We start from the raw sequence: 10370 nt of genomic DNA, 5'->3' as shown, positions 1-10370 counted from the left end.
CAGTATGACCCCCGAGTCTTACTTGGGCTTCGGAGCCTACAGGCAGGTAAGACCGGTGGGTACCTAGACCCATCGATGTAACCCACCGGTCCTGACTAGGCTTTGGGTTCCTACTGGTGGGTACCTAGACCCGCCGGTAGCACCCACCGGTCTTAGGTTAGCCCCTAGGTCCTTATGGTGGGTAGGACCGATGAGTACTAGACCCACCAGTAGCACCCGCTAATGTGTGTTTGAGTGCTATCTGCTTGGGCAGTTTGCACAAGTGAGTCCTCCTACCCACCTGTATGACCCACCTGTGGTCAAAATGAGCTATGTTTGAACTCAAACTCATTGAGAGCCTTCTTCATGTTATTAAACGCGTTGTGACCATATCTTACATCATTTTATAGTTTCAGAATTGAAATGATCTAAGTTTCTTGTCTATGTTAGGTTAAAAGACTTTCATCTTCGCATGTTAGATCTTACCCATACCATGTGTGCATATTCTCGTACAAGAATAAGTATGCGGGGAGTGGATGTTGATTTCATCTTTGGGAGTGTTTATGGCATCATCTTTATTTCATATATATTATCTTAACATTATGAGTGCCACTCTCATGCATATGCTTGACTACTGCTGGATGCATTTAGGAATGAATATGTTATATCTTTAACTTTCCAAATACTCATTATTTGTTTTGAATCATGAACATGAATTTATTGATTGTTGGATTATGATGATGATTAGTCGGGCATGTATTGAATGGTTAGATTAGATGTCGTAGTCGGGTTAGAAACGAATGCATTGCTACACCATGGAATGGGACACAAAAGTACTATGCAGTTGTACTATCTCATATAGGAGCATGTGGTTAGGATTTGAAATTCCCTCGTGCTACGACCCTTCCCAACAGGGGTTCAGGTGTTGGATTATCACTGTGGGGAAGCGTCGGTCGTGGACCACCACGGTGGTTAGAATTATGCTTGGCTGATCGTTAGGATAGTTGGAAACCTTAGTAATATATTCAGAGGGCCGAGCATACTGCATTTATTTTCTACTGTGGTTCGGCCATGATTTACTTTTCTGATGTGGTTTGGCCATAATTTAGATTTCTGCTATGGTCTGGCCACGATTTACTTTTTCAAGTATACATGGCCGACCCTCTCCAACAACCCTATGAGTGTATCGCAGGATGTAGAATTCATCTTGTACCCGGGGCATACATCCATTGTGGTTGTGAGTAGCACATAACCTATGACTTAGTAATGTTGCCTAGGTGGATAGGCCTAAAATGAATAGTATGCATGTATCATTTGAAATGCAATTGCTTGTGTGAGTCTTTCTTTCCATTTACTGAGTTAGTGAGCTCACCCCTTGTGTATACAACTTTTTAGATGATTTTACAGATTTTTTGGTAGAGGAACAAGTGCTGGGGCCACTGACAAATCTCTAGTGGGAGATTGGTGGATCTCGAAGGGATTTGGTCACAGAGTCAGATACCCGTGCGAGAGTTATGCTGCGAGGCAGCAATAGCTAATCCAAACACAGTTCTTCTTTTTTATTCCTTTAGCATATTCCCCTTTTTATGCTTTCGATAATTAAATTGTTATTTCTTATTTAATTATCATGCCTACGGGCCCATATGTAAATATGTTATGTATAACAATTTGGGTATCAAAAGTAAGTGGGGAAATTTATAGGTATATACATGACAAGACGTCCGTTGAATTATATTATTATATTTCCATGATATATGTGGCTTGCTATGTTGTGGTTACTGTATCAGATGATCCTGGTTAGTCTTGGGTTTCCTAGAGGGAACCCGATCACTAGTCCGATTCTATGTGAGCAAGGCGTGACAACAGTGGTATTAGAGCATGATGCTCTAATCACACACGGCTTACAAGATTGAACCCTGTAGAATCTATAATAGGATTTGGGGTTGGGAAAAATGTAAAAGACTTCACATAAAAGCTGTAATGATATAGAAGTTTAGAAGTTGCATCATGTTGTATGTACAAAATGAGAGTGCAAAAGTTTAGACAAAGTAGAGAGAGACATAATGAAAAGAGAGAATAGAAGAAGAAGAATAGAATAAAAGAGAAGTTTCTCAAATAAGATCACACAAAATTATCACAAGCTCACTACATAATCAATCATCATCTAAGTCAATAACTTCTTCTCGGGACCTCGAGTTGATGTTGAGGGCGATCATATTAATTGAAGTGATGGTTCACCAAATCCACCTCCTTTCAGAGTTGTTTTAGGCTTCCCATTACTTCCGTGGAGACTGAGCTCATGGAATTGGATAGGTATATAAGATCCGTATCCATATGTGCTTGGTTTTCCAAGATCTGCTCTTTTCCTACCTGTAGCGCCTCTAGCCAATCCATCATCTTTTGAAAATCAAAAGCTCCAACTGGAGATGGTGGTGCCACATCAATGGGAACCTCATCCTCCATTACCTCCTCCTTATCCACCTCGGGGATGTAGTCATCATCCTCCTCATCATCCCCCTCCTGAGTTACTGCCTCCTCATAGGCTCTCATCACACCATGCAACTCCATCTTGTGTAAGATTCCCCGGGAAAACTTATCCGATGGGGACTTTCCCTCTTCACCCTATAGTTCCACATAAAAATACTCAAATATCTTTGTGAGAGATCGGGCATACGAGAATTACTGTCGGATTGATGAGCGGTGTGATACTCCATGGTCTTCATGATGACGAAAGGAAGGCATATGCAAGAAGCATCCTCTAAGGCCATGTAGATGCAATAGGCCATGTATGCTCCCATGAAATTCATCTAATTCTTGTGACCGGCTTTGGGGAGCAGGTTGAACTGAACCAAATGGCTGAAGACCCGCACCTCAGGAATGATTGCAGTCTTTGACTCAGGAAGTACTACATTGCCACAGATAGTCTCATAGATGTGGCTCTGTAACTCCTAGCTAATTAAATGGCCCAAAGTCTTGCCCCTAGGTGGATAGTAGTACCAATTTCCCTCCATAGAGATGTCCAGGATCTTTGCCAGTAGCTCTATGGGGAGTCGGATGTTGCATCCCTTCACTCGACTAGTGAGGGCATACACTCTATCATCAAATGATACCTCCAAGTTGTAGTAGAACATCCTAACAAGCTTAGGGTAGCATGGGAAGTCAACATAAAAGCATAGACTGCCAACCCAGGGCAGTAAACTTCTCTAGCAGCCGCACCCTAGAGAATTCTTCCACTACCACGGTTTTCTCCATGAGTATCGATTTTCTAGAGAAGGTAGACCAAGATACGGCTGCCCCAAGGCTCTAGAACATATGCTCATCATAGTCCTTGGGATCCTCTAAGGCATTCCTCCATGGCTGGGCCTTAGATGTAGAAGAGCTCAAGGTTGCAGCCCTCCTCTTTTGACCCAGAGTATTTCCACTCTGGGATGAGGTAGCGGTTTCTTTACCTTTACGTGAAGACATTCTGCAAAATCCACACGAAAAATATAAGAATTCTTCAAAGATTTCAGGAAGAATTATTTAAGCAAGGGATAAAAGAGGATCAATGCAATAGGATCATAAGAAGAAAAATTAGTGTGAATGGCACTCATATTAGGTATATTGTAGGGGGCAATGTGAATTGAATAACAAACAAGGGGAGAAAACCCCTACAGTGCCAATGCCATAATCATAATGTGCTCATGTATGAACGATAAGTTGACAGAGAAATGTATTGAAAAATACAATGTAATGACCAAGTGAACATCAAGGGTCATGAGTCTTTAATGCACATTATACAAAATAAAGGCCAAGGGATTTAGAGCATTTTGCTTAAACCATAGACTCATGTAAATTCCCATGCAAAAAAAAAAAAAAAAAAAGGAATTTCATGGAGAAGAGCATAACTCATGGGCATTCATAACATTGAGGAAAATTTGACAATAGTGTGTAAAAGATGGTTCAAATGCACACAATTGCTATGATACCCTACTTTCTAAACCCAGTCTAATTACCCGGTTGGTTCAGTTTGGTCTTATAGGACTTGAACCCAAACGAGGTGAGTCGGGTATCCTATGGAACATGATGGCAAGGGTGACTCTAAACTCAGGTTGGCTAGATGAGTTGGAGTTGGTGCCCAGTGAAGTCTACCTGCCCAAGCCGTGCACTTGCACATGTCACCAGGCCTTGTATGCACAATAAAGGTACGTAACCATATTTTATGTCAAGTATGCATTTTGGTCTATTACCGAGAGTGAAATACGTGTCGGGGGTTGAGCCCTATCGAAATCCCAAATTATTCAGCTAAGTTTCGATCGACTAGTAGGTGGTCATTGGTGGGTTGGACCCACCAGTGTGACCTACCACTTTGGTCATTAGATATTTCGACCAGGTATAAATATCATTTATTACTTTTTCTTTTCCCTCATTTATTGCTTACAAGGTGGGTGAGAGAAGTATAGAAGAGAGAGAAAAGAAAGGAAAGAGAATGGAAGAAGAAGGAAGAAAAGGGGAAGAGGTGCTTGTAGTACAACGCCAAAGGTTGATCATTTGATTTCGGCACTGGGAAAGTGATCCTCGCCTTGAGATCTACGATTTGAGGTGATTAAAGGCTATTTTTTATAAACCCTTAAGAAACCCAAAGTGAAACCCTATGATCTGGGTAGGAACCCTTTAGATCTTGTTAATAACATTTGAGAATATGAATCCAAGGTTTAATGAAAGACATACATGTTGTTTTGAAGGTTTTAGAAGAAGAAATTGTAAGATTTGAAAGGCATTTGGTGATTTTTTTGAGCTAGAGAAGAGATTTGGGGTTTTGAAGGTGTTCTTGAGCAAAGAGGTAAGATCTATGCTTGAGACTTTGAATCGATCCTAGATCTAGGTTAGAATCACAATATGGGACCTTAGATGTGTGGAAAATGCCATCGAATCGGTCCCTTGTGGTTTTCCTAAGGTGGGATGAAGAATGGAAGTGCAGAACAAAATCCCAGTTCTGAGTGGTGGGTGCCCTCGAAGTGGTCGTACCCACAAATCCAGAGCCCATCTGTCTTGGTTGGGCCTTTGGCTCAATCAACGAGTAAGGACCGATGGGCACCTGGCCCACCACTCCTGGTCCGTCGATCCAGGAAGAATCCCTAGGTCGAGAAGTGAGTAAGGGCCGGTGGGCACCTGGCCAACCGCTCCTAGTCCACTAGTCCAGGTAGAGCCGCTGGGTTGAGCACCGAGCAAGGACCGATGGGCACCTAGCCTACCACTCCTAGCCTGTCGGTCCAAGCAGAGTCCCTGGGTCGAGCGGTGGGCAAGGACCGACGAGTACCTGGCCCATCGGTTGACCTACCAATCTGACTCATCGAGTTTTGATTAGGCCCAAATTTCTTGAGAAACCTCCTATGGTGGTTCTAAACGTGTTGGGATCATTGTATTCCATTGGTTGTAGACCTAAAGTGAGAGACTAAACTCAACCTTCTTATGATAGGTTTTACTAGAGACTCATGTCACCACACACTGGATCTTCCTTGTACCAAGGGTGAAACATTGTACATATCTAGGTAAGTGGGAAGAGGATGTTGACTTTATTTTCGGAGTGTATTTGCATGATTCCATTAATGTTGTAGGCTAGCCATGTCATCACTTTATTTTTATGTGTAGACTAATCATCCAGGAATGCCATTTGCATGTAATGTCTTGTGCATTATGAAATTCATTTATGATTGTTAAGTTATGAGTTTAATTGTTAATTGCTATCCTAGCGTTGAGATATGAGATGTATGATTTTAAATTATTGAATGTGATGCATTGCTAGACTAGATTACGTAGTCGGCTTGGAAATGAATACATTGGTGGCCCTTGGAATATAGAGCGTATGATTAGGAATGACATATCCTTGTGCTACGACCCTTCCCAGCAAGGGTTTACGTGTTGGGTATATCACTAGGGGGAAGCCCGAGGTTGTGTACCAATGGTGGAGGGTAGAAGTACGCCTAGCCTATTGCTAGGACAGTCAGCAACTTTGGTGATATAGTTAGAGGGCCAATCGTACTGCTTTTAATTTAATGCTGGGCAAGGCCCATATTACTTTATTGTAGGGCAAGGCCCATTTTACTTTAATGCAGGGCAAGGCCCATTTTACTTTAATGCAGGGCAAGGCCCATTTTACTTTAATGTCACTGAAGAATAGTAATTTACTTTCCGATACCCACGGCTGGCCTTCTTCGACAACCCTATAGGTCTATCGCAGGACAGAGTAGTATATAACCTATGACTTAGATATGTTGCTTAGGTGGTTTAGGATAATAAAAATGGACTTGCATGCATATAGGTTTATTTGTATTGTGAGTGATTGCTTAGTCTTTCTTTTCACTTATTGGACTAGTGAGCTCATCCCACGTGCACACCTTTTTTAGATGATCTTGTAGGTTATCCGACCGAAGAGCTAGTGTGATACCCTACTTTCTAAACCCGGTCTAATTACCTAGTTGATTCGGTTTGGCCTTACAGGACTTCAACCAAAGCGAGCCGAGTCGGGTACCCTATGGATCATGATGGCAAGGGTGACTCTAAATTTGGATTGGCCAAATGAGTTAGAGTCAGTGCCTAGTGAAGTCTGCGTGCCCAAGCCATGCACTTGTATGTTTCACAAGGCCATGTATGCATAATAAAAGTACATAGCCGTATTTTGTGTCGAGTACACATTTTGATCAATTACCAAGAGTGACATGCATGTCAAGGCTGAGCCCCATTGAAATCCCAAATTAATCGGCTAAGTTTTAGCTGATTGGTGGGTAATCATAGGTGGGTCAGACCCACTAGTGTGACCTACCACTTTGGTCATTAGATATTTTGACTCAAGTATAAGTAGCATTTATTACCTTTCTTCTCCCTCATTTATTTCTTTAGTTGGTGGGTGAGAATAGTAAAGAAGAGAGATAAAAGAAAGAACGGAAAGGGAAGAAGAAGGAAGAAAAATGGGAAGATGATGCTTGTTGTGTGTCACTATGGTTAGATCTTTTGAATCCAACATCGGAAAAGTGATCCTCACCTTTGGATCTACGATTTGAGGTGAGTAAAAGCTATATTTCTCAGGCCCCCAAGAAACCCTAAGTAAAACCTTTCGATTTGGGTGGGAATCCTTTAGATCTTATTAATCCCACTTGAGATGATGAATCTAAGGTTTAATGAAGAACCTATATGTTGTTTTTTAAGGTTTTAAAGGAATAAATTGTAAGATTTGAGAAGCATTTGGTGATCTCTTGAGCTAGAGAAGGAATTTGGGGTTTTTGAAGTGTTCTTGAGCAAAGAGGTAAAATCTAAGCTTAAAACTTCGAATCAATCCTAGATCTATGATAGAATCATAATATGGGACCTTAGATTTATGGAAAATGCGGTCGAATAGACGCCCTGTGGTTTTCCCAAGGTGGGATGAAGAATGAAAGTGAACAGCAAAATCTCGGTTTTGAGTGGTGGGTGCCTGGAAATTGTTGGACCCACCAATCTAGAGCTCGCTTGTCCTGGATGGGCTGCTGGCTTGACCAGCGAGTAGGACTAGTGGGCACCTAGCTCATCGCTCCAAGCAGAGTCCTTGGGTTGAGTAGCGAGCAAGGACCGGTGGGCACCTAGCCCACCACTCCTAGGTCGTCGGTCCTTATAGGGCCCCTAAGTCAAGCAATGGGCAAGGACCGGTGAGTACCTCACCTGCCGGTTGACCCACCAATCCGACCCTTTGGGTTTTGATTGGGCCCAAATTTATCGGGCAACTTCCTATGATGATTCTAAAAGCATTGGGATCATCATACTCTGTTGGTCTTCCTCGTACCAAGGGTGATCATTGTACACAACTAAGTAAGTGGGAAGAGGACATTGACTTTATTTTTGGAGTGTTTTTGTATCATTCCACTATTGTTGTAGATTAGGTATGTCATTATTTCTTTACTGTGTAGGCTAGTAATCTATGAATGCCATTCGCATGCATTATCTTTTACACCATGAAATTCATTATGACTTGTTATGTTGAGACCTCAATTTATAAATGCTTATCCTTGCTATGAGTTATGAAATGGATGATTTTAAATTAATGAATATGATGCATTGCTAGACTAGATGCCGTAGTCGGCTTGGAAACGAATGCATTGGTGGCCCATGGAATAGGACGTGGTGGCACTATACAGTCGTACTATCTCATATAGAAGCATACAGTTAGGAATGACATATTCTTGAGGTATGACCCTTCCCAACAGGGGTTTAGGTGTTGGGTATATCACTGGGGGGAAGCCCGAGGTTGTGTACCAAAGGTGGCAGTTAGAATTATGCCCAGCCGATCACTAGGATGGTCGGTAACTTTGGTGATATAATTAGAGGGTAAATCGTACTGTTTTTAATTTAATGCAAGGCAAGACCCATTTTACTTTAATGTTGCTAAGAAGCAGCAAGTTACTTTAATGTCACTGAGGAATAGTAATTTACTTTTTAGGTACCCACGGCTGGCCTTCTCCGATAACCTTATGGGCACATTACGGGATGGAGTTCACGACTAATACCCGGGGCATTCGTGCACTGTAGTTATGAGTAGCACATGACCTATGACTTCGATGTGATGTTTAGGTGATCTAGGTTATAAAAATGTACTTGCATATATATAGGTGCATTTGTATTGCACATGAATGCTTGGTCTTTCTTTTCACCTAGTCGGCTAGTGAGCTCATCCCACGTGCACACCATTTTTAGATGTTCTTGCAGGTTATCTGGCTGAAGGGTTAGAACAGGGACCCATGGTAGAGATTCTAGCTAAAGACTGGTGGGACCTTGAAGATCTTGGGCATGGAGCCGAGTGCTCGTGCGAGAGTTGTGTTGCAAGGTAGCAACATTGATACCTACTTGGGATTCTTTCGATTATTTTGTGATGTTACCCCTTTTGTGTTCTGAATGTTTAAATTATAATTTTTGTGTATACATCACGCCTAGGGCCTATATGTAAATGTATTATATAACACAATTTGGGTATCAAGAGTATTGCGATATTTACAGGTAAGACTTCCATTGAAATGCATAAATTACTTTCTTTAGTTGTGTTTATGTTGTGTAGTGGTTACTACATTAGATGATCCTGGCAAGTTTTGGGTTAACAGGTGTTAGCCCGGTCACCGGTCTAGTTCTATGTGAACGGGGTGTGACAACGGTGGTATCAGAGTGTGATGCTCTACCCACTCATAGCATACATGATAGATTCCTAAGAATCTTATAAATGGACCCCGGGGTTGGGTAAACATAAAATTTTTAAAGAACTAAAACCTTTAATAAAATGAAAAAGTCTAAATCCTTGCATTCCATTACATGCATGAGGGCAGAACTTAAATATAATAACAGAAGATCAATTTGTCGATTCCATAAACCATCGAAATTCATAATTTAATAAAATTTTCAAAAATTTATAGAGAAGTCACCTGATAAACCATATACATAAACATAATTACAAAAGAAGGGTGACAGACACTTTCACCACCAAACCACAACAGAACAATCAAAATAAATAAAACTTATCCTAAAGTTCCAAACATCCACATAAACACGTCATCAAGTTCCAAACCATAGAAATGTACCAAAATATACAACCACCAAAGTACATTAATCATCATCATCAAATAGAGAGAGAGGAATGAAAGATAAGGCCAGAAAAGAGAAAAATGGAGGATGGCTCAAAGAGGGAGAAAAGTAGGACGGATCATCCACTCCATCAGTCATCATCGGACATAGTGAATGTCTTCCCACTTTTAGGCCGTGAGGCACAATGGAAGTGATAGTCATAAAAGTCGAGCTTGTCGTTTGTCAGGGTGACCTCCTTCTTCACTCAGTGAAAATCAACAACAATTCCATTAGAGACCTTATCCAAGCCATCGGGTAAGGATTGGAAACTAGCCTCTATCCTTCCTAATCTGCGTTGTATCACCAATTCCCGGGTGACACTCTCCTCCACGTACTCCAAGATCCGACCTTGCCAGTCTTTCAGGGCACTCATACTATCCATTTACCTCTGAAAGTCAAAAGCCCCACCTGAAGGTGGTGGAGTTCTAAAATGTGGATCTGTGGCTTTGGTCTCTGGTCTCTAAGGGCTCCTCCTTGAGGATATCCTCCTCATGAATATCCTCCTTGTTAGAATAAGGGATGTAATCCTCATCCTCCTCATTGTTATATCCTCCCCCTATTCCCTCTGCCTCTTGGTCCCCTACCTCTTGCAGTGCACCCATCGGAACTGGCAAACCCTTCCATCTCAAGTTCTCTTGGGTGAACTTTTCAGCAGGATATTTCCCTTCCTCACCCATCAGGTCCACTTGGAAGTATTCAAAGACCTTGGTGAGTGATCTTCTATAGGGGAATCCTCAATATTTATGGTGCACCGTGTGATATTCCATAATTTT

The sequence above is a fragment of the Macadamia integrifolia genome, unplaced genomic scaffold (genome assembly GCF_013358625.1).
Source record: "Macadamia integrifolia cultivar HAES 741 unplaced genomic scaffold, SCU_Mint_v3 scaffold1282, whole genome shotgun sequence".
Taxonomy (NCBI): Eukaryota; Viridiplantae; Streptophyta; class Magnoliopsida; order Proteales; family Proteaceae; genus Macadamia; species Macadamia integrifolia.
Note: the sequence above shows the minus strand (reverse complement) of the source record.